The following is a 19,803-nucleotide window of genomic DNA, read 5'->3' as shown; positions in this document are numbered from 1 at the left end:
TTAGTTCCCCAACCAGGGATTAAATCTGTGCGCCCTGCAGTGAAAGAATGGAATTTTAGTCACTGGACTGCCAGGGAAGTCCCAGGAGGGATTTTTGATTTTTTTTTTTTTTTTTTGGTCTTCTGAAATTTTCCAGTGAATGCCGTCAGTGAAGCTGCTGCCACTGAGAGGGCTAAAACCAAGGCAACTGTCCGTGTCAGTGCCTCGAGCACCACCAGACCAGCTTGCGTGCACAACCCCAAATTTTTAGAGGACGAGGCCCCCACTGCCCATCCTGGCACCAGTCAGCCATTCCAGAAATGTGAACTGCTCTCCCCACAGCTGCGATGGAGCTGAGGAGTGGAGGGTGGGAGCTGGTTTACCCATACTGCTTGCTTAAGAAAGATGAGCAGCCTCTTTCTTCATCAGGCACTCCCCAGGTTGCTGTAAGTGTCCAGTTAGGTTCTAGGTTCCCAAAGAGTTGATTCCCGCCACTTCTGCCACCTCAGGGGTTGCTTGAGTGGCGGGATGATCTCTCCAACTTCCTGCTCTGCCCTTTTTCATGACATCACTGCTGAAAGCCTTGTTTTAAATGGAAGAAACTTGGTCTTTATAGCAGAAGGGTATCCACAGGGAGAAGCACCAGCCGAAAGCTCTCTTCTTTCCATATCTGTTGGGTACCCTGTGGGGTCTCTGCCCTCAAGGAGCTCACTGGAGGGGACAAGAGGCAGGTAAAATGGGAAACTTAACAATTCCACAGAAGCGCTGTAAGTGCTGTAGTTGAAGAAAGGACAAAAGGCCCAAGGGGCAGAGGAGGGAGACGTCAGAACTGCTATAAAAGCTTCATAAATAAAAGAAAACTTTTTTTTTTTTGCCAGACACCAAAGTATTTTGTTAGCTGAGGTCCAGACAAAGGGTAGTAAGTGCAGGGGCCCCACTCTCAGCTTCTTTAATATCCCATCTTGGCACCCTGCAGCTGCTTACATCCTGTTCACGCCTGAATCTCACCCCAGTCACACTGTCTCCCCCACTGTCATCGAAACTGCTCTTCTTTGCTTCAGTGTCAGCATTTCAGAAGCCTTCTCTGGCCACCCTATTCAAAATGGCACAGCTTTCTCTCTCTTTGCTTTCTTTTCGTTCCTAGCCTGGGCACTCTGTGGTATTATGTTTATGGATGGGCAGGTGATATTCATTTATTCAACTGATGCTGATTTCAGCACCACTGTGTGCCAGGAACACTGCTCTAGACTCAGTTGACAAGACAAAGCCCCTGATTTTGCGGGAGTTTATGTTCTGGGGTGGAGAAGCAAGTGTAAACCAAATAAACGAATAGGATAATTTCCAGTAGTGGTAAATGTACCAAGAAAATAAAGTAAGGCATTGAGATAGAGTGATGGGTGGCTGGGGGAGAGTTTGGAATCTCTAGGCCTTTCGAATTTTGAGAGCCAAAGTCTTCAGATAAAGTATAATAATAATTGAGTTCTTCCTCTTTGCCTAGCTCTGTGCTAAGTGTTTTTCATGTTTTACATTCTCCCACAAATCTTAGTGGATGGCTAACATCCTTTCACAGATGAGGAAACCAAGAATCAGGGAAGTTAAATAAGCTGATGAAATTAGCTAGTAAAGCAGTGAACCCGTGACTGAGGTCTTTAGGCTCTTTCATGCTAGTGTCTACCCCACTCCAGTGCTCTTGCCTGGAGAATCCCATAGATGGAGGAGCCTGGTGGGCAGCAGTCCATGGGGTCGTGAAGAGTTGGACACGACTGAGCGACTTCACTTTCACTTTTCACTTTCCTGCATTGGAGAAGGAAATGGCAACCCACTCCAGTGTTCTTGCCTGGAGAATCCCATGGACGGGGGAGCCTGGTGGGGTGCTGTCTATGGGGTCACACAGAGTCGGACACGACTGAAGCGACTTAGCAGCAGCAGCATGCTAGTGTCTGAGCTTTGACTTTTTTTACTTGATGATATCATTTGCCATTGCAGAATCATGATGGGTGAAAGATTTAAAATTTGAAAAAAAAAAAAAGAATTATCAGTGCAATCTGCTATAGGTTAAAAAAAAATAGGCTGTTGATATGTAAAGACAGTTTCAAGATTATCATAGAAATCCTGGCATGATTGGTTCTCCAACTTAAGAAAACATATATGTAAAAAGTGTATATGTTAAAAATTAATTTACATATGATAGAAACAAAATATTAATCCTAATTCAGATACTTTTAAAAAGTTACCTTAAAGATGTCATGTTCCTCTTTCTTTTTTGGGACTGTGAAGTTTAAATGAGACAACCACAATATACACTTCTCCTTAAATCCTAACTGGCCCCTGTTTTTAGATGAGAGGAAAAGAAACTAGTGTCTGAGATGGTATTTCATCATTTTCCTCCCTCTCACAGAGAAATGGTTATTGTGTGTGTTCTGGTGTACCCAAATATAGAGGGAGGAAAAAAAACCTGCTTTCTCTACTGTTCTAGGTTTTCCAGCTGAGCCCTATTAATTAAATTGACAAAAGACAGATCAACAAGAGAAAAGCAAACAGAGGTTTATTAACATGTGCGTCATGCATGCCTATGGGAGGACTCAGAGATGAGAAACTGAAGAGGTTGTCTATAGCATTTTCACAAGAGAACAGTGGATTTCTAGACAAGTGATAAGACAAAGGGAAAGGACCTGGGGATTCTGGGGCTGGCAGATCGTGAGAAGACCAATGTATAAGGAAACTAATGGAAGATGAGGGCTTGTTTTAGCAAGGATCATTATATAGAGTTCTCCAGTGCCATATAGAGTTCTCTGGGCTGATAGGGGTCTACACTGCCTTGGTGATTGACTTCTGTCCTTCCTGGAAGAGAGAAGGGTGAATGACCATATTTTCCTGTTTCTTGTATACATTTTTGTTGTTGTTGTTAAAAATTCTGTATTCTGACTCTTTTCATGTGGTAACTGGAAATTTCATTTATCTTCAGCTCAAAATAATCCTTACGTTAAAGTAGCTTATTTTGGGGGCTGATCTGTTCTTCTACTCTTCACAAGCTATATATACATCATTATAGAGTAAATAATTTTTTTCCCACAAAAAGTGCCTACTCTGTTCTAGGCAATATTTTAGGTATTAGAGATACATCAATAAACAAGACAGTAAACCTTCCTCCCTCCTTGGAGCTTCCATTCTAGCTGGAGAATATAGGCAGTAAGGAAATGCATGAAAATAATAGAAAATACACCAGATGGTAAAATTTTATGGAGAGACATAAAGCAGGGGAGAGAGGAAGAAGAGTGTGCTTTGAGGGAAAGGTTACAATTTAGATTATCAGGTAAAGTGATATTTGAGCAAATACCTGAGAGAGGTGAGGAGGCAAGCCTGTGGGTTATGCAGGGAGGTGTGCAAGCAGAGCGAATAGTAATTGCCCAAGCCAGGGCTGGCTGGAGTGGCTGGAACAGGGAATTGGAGATGAGGGCAGAGAAATGATTGGAAATGAGTTGTGATAAGAACCTGGAAGGACTTGTAAGTATTACAAGACTTCGGCTTTAACCCTCAGTAAGGTGGGAGTCAGAGAGACCTTGGCCTGAACACCTAGATGAGTATAGTGTCCATTTACTGTAGCAGGTCTTTACTAAGGGCAGAATTAGGTGGGAATTAGAAGCTCATTTGGGGGCATGAAATGCCCACTAGATATCTCGGTAGAGATGTCAAGTGGGCAGCTGAATATAAAAGTCTGGAGTTCCAGGGTGGATATTTGTTAGCAGCAGGCAGATTGCATTTAAATCCATGAACGCAGATGAGAACACCCTGAGAATTAGTGTAGACAGAGGGGTCTGGGACTCAACTCTGAGGCACTGCATTGGTTGGGGAGGTGAGGATGAAGCAGCAAAGCCGAATTAGAAGCAGCAGCACAGTGGGGTAGAGGGAAATATAGAAGAGACCAGCATCCTGAAGTCAAGTGAAGAAGAGGCTTCGCAGAGCAGACGCTGCTGACCGCTCAGTTAGGATGACCAGGAATGGACCACTGGCTTTAGTAATGGCACCTGGAGGTCATCAGTGCAATTTTGGAAGATGACTGCTGGTGAATGCCGTCTGTCAGGACTTTTCTCTGTAAAGTGGGCTCACTTGTACACTGCAGCTTACATTCGACTTTTTTCTTCTTTACCATCCAGGAAAAATGGTTTCTATATGTGTGTGCTCCTGGACGTGCAGCTTTAGATCTGAAGGATATTCTAGTGCAGCTGCCTCCTTTCGCATCTGTGAAGAGCAAGGCTTGGACAGGTTACGTGATGCAAGCAGGTCTGCTCATGGTAGAACCAGGACAACCCTGCGCTTCCACGTGCCAGGCCTGCTGTTTTGTCCGCCACACCTGGCCTGCTTTGCTTAAAAAGTGCCGAAGGTCAGAGGTCAGCTCTAGTGCATGGAGAAAGAGGCTCCTGCCTTGTCCCTTGAATCCTTAACCTTTCTCTCTCCGATAAGCCTGTTGAGCACTGTGCTTCAGACACTGGGCTTGGATCTCAGTTCTTCAGCTAACAAACTCTGTGACTTTAGACAAGTTAATTCACCTCAGTTTCTTCATCCACAAAGTGGAGATAATAATGACACACTATTGTGTTGTAAGAATTAAAACGTTGCTTGCCTTGTGGAGTTCTTTGCACAGTGCCTGCCAGGACCTAATGAATGTTCCATACATGGTGGTTCTCAAGATTATTAGGATATTGGGATTTTAGTTTCCAGGGCATTGCTCATGTTAAAGCCATCTTTAAAAAGATATTTAATTGATGACATTGCCTGGGGTTTATTTATGAAACAGACTGACTAGCCTTACACCCACAAATCTGTTCAAATTTTCCCTAAAGAAGCTAGCAGATGTCTTTTCTTTTTTTTTTTTGCCTAGTTGCTGCTACTGGGGGAAAAATGCCAGCAAAACAACTTAAGACAACGTACCTGCACACTCAAGGCAAATACATAATTTGTTCCCCTTTTATCAGCACTGAGAAAGTAGAACTGTCAGTTTCCAGCTCCCCAGCTCTCCATCTGTCATGCAGGAAGGAGCAATATAAGGAGCAGCCAGACGTGCCAGCTTTACCGAAGACCTTTCAGTCCAGGAGTTCAGTGTTGCTGGCCTTCAAGATGCTTAAGCTTTACCCTCACTATTTATTAGCATTTCTGTGGTTGCTGGTAGGAAAAAATGCATCTTTTCAAATGAATCTGCAGCAACTTACTCTTTTCAAAACATACTTCAGAATTCGTGATAGAGCAAAGTAAGCGGTAACGAGGTTATAGATTTGCCTTCCTCAAGTCAGTATCTGCTTAAAAAATGACCATTCTTAGCAATAGCAGCAAAGCATTTCTTAATTCCAAAGCTTGCTTTCTTTTTTGTCAGTGAGCTGTTTTCCTGACTCTGTGTGTGTATATGTGCACGTGCAAACACATGCACTTGTTTGTGTAGCACAGAGCTTGAGAAAGAAGAGGGCAGGAGCATAAAGAAAAAGTGTGAGTTATGGAAAATTTTTCAGAACTGTTACAGCTGAATTTTTTTAAGCACATATGGGCTTCCTTGATGGTTCAGTGGTAAAGAACCCACCTGCAATGTGGGAGATGTGGGTTTGATCCCTAGGTCAGGAAGATCCCTTGGAGGAGGAAGTGGCAACCCACTCCAGTATTCTTGACTGAAAAATCCCATGGACAGAGGAACTTGGCAGGCTATACAGTCCAAGGGTTGCAAAGAGTTGGCTATGCCTGAGCCCAGCACAAGCACATGCATGGACTTGAACTCACTCCCAAGTATTGGGTTGGCCAAAAAATTTGTTCACGTTTTTCTATTATATCTTATGGAAAAACCTGAACAAACCTTTTGGTCAACCCTATATTTTTGCCTGTATTATTAGAGTGAGACCTGATGCAGTGAATAGGAAAGACTAATGTGTTTAAACGGTCATTCATAGCATTATTTATTTACATTTATGCAATAGATGCTGGAATTCCAATTATGTACCAGACACTGTGCTTAGCATGGGCCAATAAATAATAATTTATGCTAAGCTCTTTTAATTAGCATTAATATTATGCAAATAACATGAACATGGTAAAGAATTCCACACTACAAAAGTACAGTTAAAAAAATGGGTTGGTTTTCCATGTCAGACCATTTGATTTTCTTGATTTCCTGAGAATTTCACTGCATATGTATTTATGTAGGTAGCTTCTTATTCATATCATCTTGTTATTTTTTCAAATAAATACTTTAGAGAGAGTTCCACCTGTTGTTTTTTTTCATTTAGCAGTTCCTCTTGTTAATACGTTAGCACCAACTGATATACCCCACTGGTTTTATTATAATTGCAAGGCATTCTACAGTATGGATGTACCATACTTAAAAATTTTCCAGACTTCTAGCTTATTTAAAATGAATACATTACTTCTTGCACTACAGAGTTCTCTTTTAATGAGAATTATACAAAATAATATCTCTGACTGCCATCCTACTGCTAGGACATAAGAGATTCCTAAAAAGTATTTGCAGACTGGATAAATTGATTTAATTTATTCATATATTATGCATATTGTTTTCATTTATAGATAATGAAAAAGTAAAATTGAATGGTAAGCATTCTCACATATTCCAAATTAATGGAGTCCATGTTAATGAGGTCTGTGTCCTATTACCTGCATTGCTAGCACCTAATTAGCACAGTGACATACTCAGTAAAAGTGTCTGTAACGATGGCAACATGAAGAGTTTTGTTGTCCATCAGAGCCAAGGCGGGTAATTGTAGTGCTCTACAGATCAGCAGACTTTGAGGCACATTTCATTCTGTCTGGCAGGTATTTTAGTTTGAATGACTCACAGAGACCTTCAGCTGAGTCAGTTTAGACTCTAGGAGTGTATGAACACTGGTCAGATTGTTCTCAGAGTTTTTCAGACATTTAGGGATCTGACTCTGAAAACCCAAGAGCTGTATTTGGGGAGGGAGCTTCCATTCCTGTGGCAGAGACCCTCTATGTTCCCTTCAGACATACCTTCTGCAGTAGACAGATGGTCTACGTCAAGGTCATCTGACAGGTCATCTGACAAAATAGGTGTTCTGGAAATTGGTCAGTTGTGCCTTGTGTGCCAGTCAGATGTCACAGGTGTCTGGAGTACTCATGGTGGCTCAAGTTCCCTGCTAAAGCTGCCATGGAGGTCCCTGAGAAGTATGCAGTGCAGGGCATGTCCCGAGGGAGCCCTCCAAGTTGCATGGGGGAGATGTGACCCTGCCCCCAGACAGCACAGGATATGGTGTATTTTGGCAACAGAGAACAGAGGCCCTGGGGTCAGACGGCCTGGACTTGAGGCTCAAGCTGGACAAGCTGTGTGACCTTGGCATGATGTTGCTTCAGTTTCCTCATCTGTAGATTGGAGATAATAATAGTACCTGATCACTGTGGGAATAAATGCCTTAGTACATGAAATGTGTTAGAGCAGTACCTGATGTGAGAGTGCTTAGTAATTATTAGCTCTCATCATCATAACCTCCAGCTCTACCAAATGGAAAAGATGATATTAGCTCCTATAAGTTACTAGGCATATAAATGCCAGCCTCCGTGCTGACTGCTTCACATTCAGTATCTCATCCAATCCTTTGTGAAGTGAGATGTTTTATTTTTTTAAATTAATTTTTCTGGAAGTATAATTGCTTACAATGTTTTGTTAGTGGGAAAGAGTGAAGGCGGGAGGAGGAGGGGACGACAGACGATGAGAGGGGTTGGATGGCATCACCGACTCGATGGCCATGTGTTGGAGGAGGCTCCGGGAGCTGGTGATGGACAGGGAAGCCTGGCGTGCTGCAGTCCGTGGAGTCGCAAAGAGTTGGACATGACTGAATGACTGAACTGACTGAGTAATTGTACACCAAAGTGAATCAGCTCTACGTGTACATATATCGCCTCTTTTGGATTTGCTTCCCATTTAGGTCACCACAGAGCACCTTCACTGAATCCGCACTGAGAACAAGACTAGGGTTCTGGCTTCTGGCTTCCCAAGGTCTTTCACTCAAAACAGTTTAATCAAACCAACAGAAGCTGTATATGCCTTTAGGAAGGCAGACTATGGAAGATTTATTTTTTTGCTTATTGGTCTTCTGTCTTCCAGGGTTTTCTTGATTTTCTCTTATTTCCTGCTGTTTTGGAAATTTAGTACTATACATCTTTTCAGTCTGTTTAGTACCTATGGGTCCTTTTGTGTGCATACTGAAGATTGCCCGGGGCATTCAAGTGCTGGTCAAGAATAATTACTGTGCCAGGCAGTGAAACTAAAGGAAAGGAAGGAAAGTTGCTCAGTCGTGTCCGACTCTTTGTGACCCCATGGACTGTAGCCTACCAGGCTCCTCTGTCCATGGGATTTTCCAGGCAATAGTACTGGAGTGGATTGCCGTTTCCTTCTCCAGGGGATCTTCCCGACCCAGGGATCGAACCCAGGTCTCCCACATTGTAGACAGATGCTTTACCGTCTGAGCCACCAGGGGAGTCCTTAGTGAAACTAAAAATGACAACAAGTGAACCCTTGCTCAAGACAGGGAATTGAGTGAAGTCTAGGTTTGTTTCATTATGCTAGAAAGAGAATACCACTTAGTAGAATATTTCCTGTTGCAATCTATTTTTTTCCTATTTTTTAACCTCAATTTGCTCCTTCATGGGGGAAAACATCATATTTTTTAAATGAAGTCATGTATTCGGTTGTTCTGAGCAATATAGGTGCCATCCCTGGTGTAGTTTGCCAAGTAGCAACAACTACAAATACAGTTGAGGAAAGTGAGTGCTCTGATGGAATAATTCCAGGGGCTGTAGCCATGCTCTGGGGAGGTACCTCACCCAGTATCTAGAGGGAAGGGAAGTCTTCCCTCAAGTCAATTCAAGTCACATTAGGGTGAGACCTAGAGGTGATAGGAATTAGCCACAAGAAGAGTTTTCCAGTCAGAGAAAGCAAGCTACACAAAACTGATGGACAAAGAGAATGCTCATGCATTTGAGGAACTAAAGGGGGCTTCTGCTTGGTGGAGAGCCTGGAGGCACTCTGGTCAGTTGTGGCTACTCACAAAAATCCTATAAACCACATGAAGTTTCGTTAGGGCATTGAGATGCCATTATAGGATTAAAACTGGGAAATGACACCTGAGATTTGAGTTGCAGAAGAGTCAAGCTGGTGAGGGATGGAGATTGTTTCAGCACGTGCAAATGCCCTGAGGTGGAAAGAGTTGGCTGTGAATGATAAACCTAAAAGACGATTAATTTGGTAGGAGTGCGGGAAGCGATGGGGAAGGGTCCTGTTGAAGGCTGGAGTCTCCACTTTGAGTCTTGAAGTCATTTAATGATTTTTTAGTTTAGTCTAAGAAAACCATTACTTGAGCTTCTATGTAGCAGAAGGACTGGGGGCAGCAGTAGGCGCTGGAAACCAGCAGGGAAGCCTTCGTGGTACAGGGAAGGGAGGTGGTGAGGCCTTGGACTAAGATCATCCAGCGGAGAAAACAGAGAGAAGCGGCCCAATTTGTGTATAATTTAAAGGCTGTTCTGCAGGGCAAGAGAGAGGGATTAAAGGGCGATGAATTTCAGAGATCGTAACTCACGCGGTTATTCACAGTAGACTGGTCTGGGATGGTGCTCAGCTGGCCCTCAGGATGGTGCTGTGTGGTTTCCCAAATGTGAACAAAACAATTCATTGGCTACCTCCAAGGAGCTCCTTGCTGTGGGGCAGGAAGGAAGCCTGAGGTTCATAGTGTGATCGTACAGTGTGTTGGCTTCTTGAGCTAAATCTTCATTCTCCCCTTCTCTCCTCCTTGAACCTTTGATCCATCGGTCTTGGTTCCAGTCTCTAGGTTCTAGAAGAGCAAGGGTAATCCCTCTTCCACGTGATAGGTACTCCAAGAAAGCTATCCTGTTGACTGGTCCTCCTCAAGGTACACATCCCCTTCCCTCCAGCCTTTCTTCCTGGGTCTTACTGTTGAAGCCCTTTGCCAACTTGGCAGTCACCTTCCTTCTGACGCTTTCCATTGTGTGGTGGTGTCCTTCCTAAAACATGATGAATTGCAGCTGGCTGTCACCTTGACGACAGAGATGAAGGCCTGTGGTGAAGGAGACACAAACTCTGTGTTTCACATTTATAAAAGGTAACATGTACTCATAGAAGAATATTGAAAAAGCAGAAAAAGTATAAGGAAGGAAAACGTAAATCCCTGTGGCATGATCTTCTCAAGATAATTAGGTTAAACTTTTTGGTTTAATTTCTTTTAATTTTTTCTTCTCTGTATATTTGTTGATATTTTTTGATGGGTAACCTATAGGTCTCTTCTTTTCATATTTAGCTTTTTCATGTTATTAAAACTTCTCACCACTGTTATTTCATTTACCTATTTCCTGAGATAATAAATTGCTTCCAGTTTTCCACTTTTATAAATAAGATGCACTGCAGCACATACAAATCTTGTATGCATGTCTCATCTCCTTAGGATACTAGGATGGAACTACAGGGTGCAAACATTTTTGGGGGACTCTTGGTACATGTGGCCAGATTTTCCACTGGAAGAGACTTATCCATTCCTCTCCATAGCCCCCTCAACAGGTGTAAGTGGGCTTGTCCATTTCAGCATGTCTTCACTCTGTCAAGAGTAGGTGATAAACGGAGATGCAAGTCCCAAATATGAGGAAGGCAGGCACAGAAAGGATACCACCAGTTCAAACAGCTAACATTTTTGAGTACCTATTTGTGTGCTGGTTCAAAATTGGGAAAGGAGTACGTCAAGGCTGTATACTGTCACTCTGCTTAATTGACTTATATGAAGAATACATCATGCGAAATGCTGGGCTGGATGACTTATAAGCTGGAATCAAGATTTCTGGGAGAAATATCAACAACCTCATATATGCAGTGATACACCACTCTAATGGCGGAAAGTGAGGAGGGACTAAAGAGCCTCTAGATGAGGGTGAAAAAGGAGAGTGAAAAAGCCGGCTTAAAAGTCAACATTCACAACACTAAGATCATGGCATTTGGTCACATCACTTCATGACAAATAGAAGGGGGCAAACTGGAAACGGTGGAAGATTTTATTTTCTTGGCCTTCAAAATCACTGTGTATGGTGATTGCAGCCATGAAATTAAAAGACGCTTGCTCCTTGGGAGGAGCAAGCTATGACAAACCTAGACAGTGTATTAAAAACCAAAGATATTGCTTTGCTGACAGAGGTCTATGTAGTCAAAGCTGTGGTTTTTCCAGAAGTCATGTAAAAAACAGTCCTGAGTGCCAAAGAATTGATGCTTTTGAACTGTGGTGCTGGAAAAGACTCACAAGAGTCCCTTGGACAGAAAGGAGATCAAAGTAGCCAATCCTAAAAGAAATCAATCTTGAACATTCACTGAAAGGATTGATGCTGAAGCCTAAGCTCCAATAATTTGGCCACCTGATGGGAAGACCCAACTCATTGGAAAAGACCCTGATGCTGGGAAAGGTTGAGGGCCAGAGATGAAGGGGGTGACAGAGGATGAGATGGTTGGATGGCATTATTGACTCAGTGGACATGAGTTTGAGCAAACTCCAGGAGTTAGTGAAGGACAGGGAACCCTGGTGTGCTGCAGTCCATGGGATCGCAGAGTCAGATACAACTTAGGACTGAGCAGCGCTTGTATACCAGGCACTTACTAAGTATGTCTCATTCATTTGTACTAAGTACTTTTCATGTAGACACTACACATCTGTTGATATTGGTGGTGGTTTGGGCTTCCCTGGTGGCTCAGAGGTTAAAGCGTCTACCTGCAATGCGGGAGACCTGGGTTTGATCCCTGGGTCGGGAATATCCCCTGGAGGAGGAAATGGCAACCCACTCCAGTATTCTTGCCTGGAGAATACCATGGATGGAGGAGCCTGGTGGGGTACAGTCCACAGGGTCGCAAAGAGTTGGACATGACTGAGCAAGCGACTTAACTTTCTTTAGTCACTAAATTGTGTCTGATTCTTGTGGCGCCATGGACTGTAGCCCACTAGGCTCCTCTGTCCATGGAATTTTCCAGGCAGGAGTACTGGAGTGGGTTGCCCTTTCCTTCTCCAAATGCCACTTCCTTTTCTAGGTGCTAATACAGGTAGAGAAATAGATACACACAAGTTAAGTGATTTGTCGAAGGGCGCACTGATAGTTTAATAGTGAAGGTAATTCTGGTACAAGTTACAGGCTATTTGACTAAAAGAGACTTAAGTTTTAAGTTTTTTAAAAGTAAAGTTTTCTCCAAGTGTAACATACATACAGAAAAATGCACTTGTCTTCAGTAGTATTGCTTGATGAATTAGCATAGTTAGCACGTCTGTGATCACTGTCCAGATGAAGAAATGGAATATTATCAACCTAATCATTATTCTTTACCTCCTCCTCATTTCTGACATTGTAGTTGAGTTTTGCCCACTTTTGAACCTTCTATAAATAAAATCATATTGTTTGTAATACCCCTTTTTTTGCTTCTTTCCCCCAACATTTTGATTGTGAGATTAATTTATTGTGTGTATTATTAACTTATCTGTGAATTTTTACTACTGGAGTGCATTCCTACTGTATGACTACCACAGTTTATCATTTCACTCTTGTTGAACATTTGTGATGTTTCCAAATAATGTGGATGTGAACACTTTTGTATAGCCAAAGGCAGACGTGTTCTTCAGGCCGAGGAGATACTGTTCTGTAGTTCTCTATTTCTCCATGTCTAAAACAAACCCACATTAAAAACAAACCCACTCTTCTCTAGCCAGGGCAGCCCTTTAGGAGCTCCTTAATGAAGGACTTAGTGCTGTAGCTTCACAGTACAGAGCTCTAGTAATTCAAACCAGAAACACACAAGAGAAACTGGAGATGCCCCAGCTGCTGGTGAAGATGCAGAAACAGGTCCCACCAACTGTATATTTCATTAAATTAAAGAAAAAAGGACGCATGTGTGTGAGAGAGACAGAAAAGAGACAGTGAGAAAGGACACACACATGTACACGGAAGGCGCGAAGGCTGGGGTTTCAGTGGACCTGCCGAAGGAGAGGGCTGTAGAGCCTCCAGTCAGAGGACGTGGCTGCAGCCGCTCAGGGTGATGCTTGCTCCAGTGAGCGGGTCATTAACTCTGCTGATTCTCTGGGAGGAGGAATGTTGCTCTAATTTAATTAGGACTTAGCAGCAGGGAAGCAAATGACGATCCTCTCCAACCTGCTGTGCTGGATGGAAGGATGCTACTGGGATGTCTCTCAGGTCTTCCAGGTTTACTGAAGAGGAATGAGGGACGGGTTCCGGGTGTCCTTCTGGGGAGCTGCCTCTCTATCCCAAAGGAGTGTGAACCCTAGACAATAGTGTCCAAAAAATCTGGTCAATCCCCAAGATAATCGTATCTGAACTGGGAAGATTAGGAAAGCATGTGGGAAATTCAGAACTAAAGCCATCCCATGTCATGGTGCCAGTTGACACCTGTTTTCCTGGTGCAGTTGTTAATAGCAGTGCCTTCTCACTCCCAGAAGTGTCCTGATTTGTACAATAAATTATATGCTCACCAACTTAGACACAACCTTTGAGGCTCTGCTGCTTACATGCACTGTGACCTTAGACAAGTTTCCCCACCTCTCTGAGCATCATACCTGCCACCCAGCATAGTTCAGTTCAGTTCAGTCGCTCAGTCGTGTCCTACTCTTTGTGACCCCATGAATCGCAGCACGCCAGGCCTCCCTGTCCATCACCAACTCCCAGAGTTCACTCAGACTCGCGTCCATCGAGTCAGGGATGCCATCCAGCCTTCTCATCCTCTGTCATCCCCTTCTCCTCCTGCCCCCAATCCCTCCCAGCATCAGAGTCTTTTCCAATGAGTCAACTCTTTGCATGAGGTAGCCAAAGTACTGGAGTTTCAGCTTTAGCATCATTCCTTCCAAAGAAATCCCAGGGCTGATCTCCTTCAGAATGGACTGGTTGGATCTCCTTGCAGTCCAAGGGACTCTCAAGAGTCTTCTCCAACACCACAGTTCAAAAGCATCAATTCTTCAGCGCCCAGCCTTCTTCACAGTCCAACTCTCACATCCATACATGACCACTGGAAAAACCATAGCTTGACTAGACAGACCTTAGTCGGCAAAGTAATGTCTCTGCTTTCGAATATGCTATCTAGGTTGGTCATAACTTTTCTTCCAAGGAGTAAGCGTCTTTTAATTTCATGGCTGCAGTCACCATCTGCAGTGATTTTGGAGCCCAAAATAATAAAGTCTGACCCTGTTTCCCCATCTATTTCCCATGAAATGATGGGACCAGATGCCATGATCTTCGTTTTCTGAATGTTGAGCTTTAAGCCAACTTTTTCACTCTCCTCTTTCACTTTCATCAAGAGGCTTTTTAGTTCCTCTTCACTTTCTGCCATAAGGGTGGTGTCATCTGCATATCTGAGGTTATTGATATTTCTCCTGGCAATCTTGATTCCAGCTTGTGTTTCTTCCAGTCCAGCGTTTCTCATGATGTACTCTGCATAGAAGTTAAATAAGCAGGGTGACAATATACAGCCTTGACGTACTCCTTTTCCTATTTGGAACCGGTCTGTTGTTCCATGTCCAGTTCTAACTGCTGCTTCCTGACCTGCATATAGGTTTCTCAAGAGGCAGGTCAGGTGGTCTGGTATTCCCATCTCTTTCAGAATTTTCCACAGTTTACTGTGATCCACACAGTCAAAGACTTTGGCATAGTCAAGAAAGCAGAAATAGATGTTTTTCTGGAACTCTCTTGGTTTTTCAATGGTCCAGCGGATGTTGGCAATTTGATCTCTGGTTCCTCTGCCTTTTCTAAAACCAGCTTGAACATCAGGAAGTTCACGGTTCACATACTGTTGAAGCCTGGCTTGGAGAATTTTAAGCATTACTTTACTAGTGTGTGAGATGAGTGCAATTGTGCGTAGTTTGAGCATTCTTTGGCATTGTCTTTCTTTGGAATTGGAATGAAAACTGACCTCTTCCAGTCCTGTGGCCACTGCTGAGTTTTCCAAATTTGCTGGCATATTGAGTGCAGCACTTTCACAGCATCATCTTTCAGGATTTGAAATAGCTCCACTGGAATTACATCACCTCCACTAGCTTTGTTCGTAGTGATGCTTTCTAAGGCCCACTTGAGTTCACATTCCAAGACGTCTGGCTCTAGATGAGTGATCACACCATCGTGATTATCTGGGTCGTGAAGATCTTTTTTGTATAGTTCTTCCATGTATTCTTGCCACCTCTTCTTAATATCTTCTACTTCTGTTAGGTCCATACCATTTCTGTCCTTTATCGAGCCCATCTTTGCATCAAATGTTCTCTTGGTATCTCTAATTTTCTTGAAGAGATCTCTAGTCTTTCCCATTCTGTTGTTTTCCTCTATTTCTTTGCATTGATCGCTGAGGAAGGCTTTCTTATCTCTTCTTGCTATTCTTTGGAACTCTGCATTCAGATGCTTATATCTTTCCTTTTCTCCTTTGCTTTTCACCTCTCTTCACAGCTATTTGTAAGGCCTCCCCAGACAGCCATTTTGCTTTTTGCATTTCTTTTCCATGGGGATGGTCTTGATCCCTGTCTCCTGTACAATATCACGAACCTCAGTCCATAGTTCATCAGGCACTCTTATCTATCAGGTCTAGGCCCATAAATCTATTTCTCATTTCCACTGTATAATCATAAGGGATTTGATTTAGGTCATACCTAAATGGTCTAGCAGTTTTCCCTACTTTCTTCAATTTAAGTCTGAATTTGGTAATAAGGAGTTCATGATCTGAGCCACAGTCAGCTCCTGGTCTTGTTTTTGCTGACTGCATAGAGCTTCTCCGTCTTTGGCTGCAAAGAATATAATCAGTCTGATTTCAGTGTTGACCATCTGGTGTGTCCATGTGTAGAGTCTTCTCTTGTGTTGTTGGAAGAGGGTGTTTGCTATGACCAGTGCATTTTCTTGGCAAAACTCTATTAGTCTTTGCCCTGCTTCATTCCACATTCCAAAGCCAAATTTGCCTGTTACTCCAGGTGTTTCTTGACTTCCTGCTTTTGCATTCCAGTCCCCTATAATGAAAAGGACATCTTTTTTGGGTGTTAGTTCTACAAGGTCTTGTAGGTCTTCATAGAACCGTTCAACTTCAGCTTCTTCAGCGTTACTGGTTGGGGCATAGACTTGGATTACGGTGATATTGAATGGTTTGCCTTGGAGACGAACAGAGATCATTCTGTCGTTTTTGAGATTGCATCCAAGTACTGCATTTCGGACTCTTTTGTTGTCCATGATGGCTACTCCATTTCTTCTGAGGGATTCCTGCCCACAGTAGTAGGTGTAATGGTTATCTGAGTTAAATGCACACATTCCAGTCCATTTTAGTTTAAATGAGACATTAGATGCTTAGCCTTTAGCCCTCCTTGGGCTCAGAACAAGGACTTGGATTTGAAGGCATTTCAAACATTATCTTTCTGTTGTTACCATCATAGCTGGGATTTTCTTCAGACAATGATAATAAAACTGTGAATGTCTGAGACAGCAGAGGATTGGGAAGCTGTGCATTTTCTCCGTTTTACTTCCCAGAGAATTTGCTCTTCTTCTTCTCAGGATAAAAGAAATAATTAGTTGTCAGGGCTCTCCTTCAGGGTTGTACTTCCAGAAGAAGATGCTAATAGCTTTTGAAATGTAAACCATCAAAACTGGATTTAAATGCCTCGGTTTTCACTTTAGGGGGCTGATTAAGAAATCCTACAATAATATTCAGGATTTAAAGGGTGACATACAAAATAGTTTATTCTTCTTGTCCTAATGTATTTATTAATAGCATTTCCTTTTACTCTCAAATATGTATAAGTTTGGACAACAAATTCTATGGCTATCTTGAATATTTAGGTACTGTGTAAGCAACTGAACAAGAAGAAGCTTGTCTTGAAGTTAGGAGTTTTGGACTAGAAACAAGGCAAATATCCATAAACAGGAGAATGTGTAAGTTAATTGTGTTGTATTCCTACAATGGATTATTACTAAATGTCAATGCAAATGAATGAAGTATAATTATATGTGTAAACATGGATAAAACTCAAAAGATAAATATTGAATGAAAAAGCAATTGCAGAAGAATGTATAATTTCATTTACCTAAAGTTTAGTAAAAATATATAATCATATACAATTATATGATTTATTGCTTAGGGATATATATCCATATATATATGGAAATATATATATAGGGAAACTATAAGGAAAAGCAAAGGAATGATTCATTCAAAATTCAGATTGGCATTTGCCTGTGCTGGGTGGGAGCAGGTAGGGGAGGCAAGAAAGGGCTGGAAATCCTAGAAGGACAAAAAGGACTTCAAAGATATTGATTTTTATTCTATTTTGTAGGTTGTGGGATGGTGAGTGGATGTTTCTTTCTTTCTTTTTTTTTAATTTTAAATGTGTGCACCTGTGATGTACATTCTCTTGATTCCTTGGAATATATTTCACACACACACACCCACACCCACCCGACAAACACACAAAAGCAAATATGCCAAGAAAACATATACATAGCATAAAATAAAAATACAACACGATGTTTGTCATATCAAATGGTATACTTTGTGTGTTGTCTTGGGTGATTGTTCATGGTTGAGTGAATTAGGGAGATGGTGAGCTCTGGGCTGAGCAGACAGCGAGGCAATTTGATAGCACCTTTTGGAGAAGGAAATGGCAACTCACTCCAGTACTCTTGCCTGGAAAATTCCGTGGACAGAGGAGCCTGGTGGGCTACAGTCCACGGGTTCACAAAGCATTGGACGTGACTGAGTACTCACATACGACGCAGATAATCTTTTAATTCTCGAAAAAGTGCAGTGAGTGAGATCCGCTGTCATCTCCATTGTACAGTTAAGGACAGCGGCGCAGTGGTTAGGAAACCTGCAGGGGCTGTAGGAGCCTGTCCTGGGAACCTGCCCGTCATCCTCTGCTGCCTCCAGGGCTGCCTGTGGGGGCGGCTAAGTCCACTCGACCTGGGTTTTAGCTGTAGGCACAGGCCTGACATTTCAGGTTTATAAAAGGCCTTTGCCCTTTCGTGTTTTTGATGGTGATATCTTTGTCAAGCTCTGCTTGCCCTGTGTTTCGGAGGCCAGTGAGTCCCGGCAGCTCTGTTAACGAAATGAGTGCTGTCCTGGTGCCCCCGGGGAGGGCGGTTTCCAGCACGTGTGCATGTGCTTAGCTGTGTCCAACTCTGCAGCCCCATGGACTGTAGCCCACCAGGCTCCTCTGTTCATGAAATTTTCCAGGCAAGACTACTGGAGTGGGTTGCCATTTCCTTAAGGGAATCTTCCCTTACCTAGGAAATGAACCCACCCCTCCTGCATTGTTAGGCAAATTCTTTACCCCTAGCACCGCCTGGGAAGTCCCTTCCAGCTCCTGTTATAGGTAATTAGGGAGTGGCTGTTTTATGCAGAGCAAACACTGAACCTCAGGGGCTCTTGACCTGATGGATTTGGACTTAATTCTTACAAATGGGTGAGGAGGAGCTGATCTCTACAGGTTTCGGTGAGATTTGAGTTTAGAGACTCAGTGTGGCTATCGTAAGAAAAAATACATATAATGAAAGAAAAAAGGAGGGAACACTGTAGACAGAAGGAATTAGGTCCCAGCAGGAGGGACTGTTGCAGTTAGAGTTTGCTCAGGGGATCAGAAAACACCCTGACCCCCAGTTTTGAATCCTTGTTCTGCCACTTACTGCTAGCTGTGAACTTTGCAGGTTATATCGCCTCACCAAGATCCTGTCTCCTCATCTGTTGTTTAGAGATGGTAGTACTGTTTTGGACTGTTTGTTGTTTAGCCCCAAACCATTACTCTTTCTCTCCTTGTTAACAAAGCCACTTAAACTCAGGAAAGATGGGCCTTGTTTCTGGCCTAAAGGTGCAGACATGTGACCTTCTGGTCCATGAAATGTATGGGGAAGGCTTCTGAGAGGAATTTTTGTTCCCTTGGATAAGTAGGAGGTAAAAGAGAAACACCTCTGCTTAAGCTACTTTCTGCTTCCTGCTTTGAATGCAACAGGGCTAGGATATGATGGTTGGAACTGCTGCAGCCATTTTGTGACTATGAGGCAGAAGACCAGGAGAATCAGGGATGCCAACCCCAAGTCCTACCATTGTTGAACCCCCCTAAACATCTGGAACTGTTTCTCGTTGTGCAAGGAAATAGGCCCCTATTTATGGAAGCTTCAGTTAGCTATATTTTCTGTTCTTTGCAATCAAATAATGATTTTAAAAGTATTTATTCCTTAATAGGTTCTCATGAGAATTAGAGCATATTTTTAACATATCTGGAACAGAGTAGATACATAGTGGTAGGTACTGTCATCCTTACCTCCACCATCACTCCCAGGGTATCTCCAGGAGCAAGTCAGACTACAGGGGTGGCAGAAGAAGAGAAATGTTGAAGAATTCTGTCCCTTCTCTTATTGTTTTACCTCATTATTTACCTTCACTCTTATAAAAGGTTGTGCAAAGCATGGTGGAATGCCTGATATTGAAGAAAGAGTGTGAGGAGTGGAAAGGAAAAGAGGAGGGGAAAAAAGTAACATTAGAGGGAAGTCAGCTAAGCAGTCTAGGCTCGTGGTTTGAACTTATTGCTCTCACATTTTTTTTTCGCCCAGAAATGGGATTCAGTCCTCCTGGGCCCCTGATCAAAATAAAAATTTTAAAAAGAAATGCAAAGGTATTTATTTTTTATAGGCTTTTTAGCATTCATAGATTTAAAACACTGGAAATGGTAACATGCTTAGCATCTTTAATGGCTACTTCTTTAAACAGGTGCCCAGGGAATACCGCTTTTTTACACAGTAAACATTTCTGGTAAA

The sequence above is a fragment of the Capricornis sumatraensis genome, chromosome 4 (genome assembly GCF_032405125.1).
Source record: "Capricornis sumatraensis isolate serow.1 chromosome 4, serow.2, whole genome shotgun sequence".
NCBI classification, from domain to species: domain Eukaryota; kingdom Metazoa; phylum Chordata; class Mammalia; order Artiodactyla; family Bovidae; genus Capricornis; species Capricornis sumatraensis.
Note: the sequence above shows the minus strand (reverse complement) of the source record.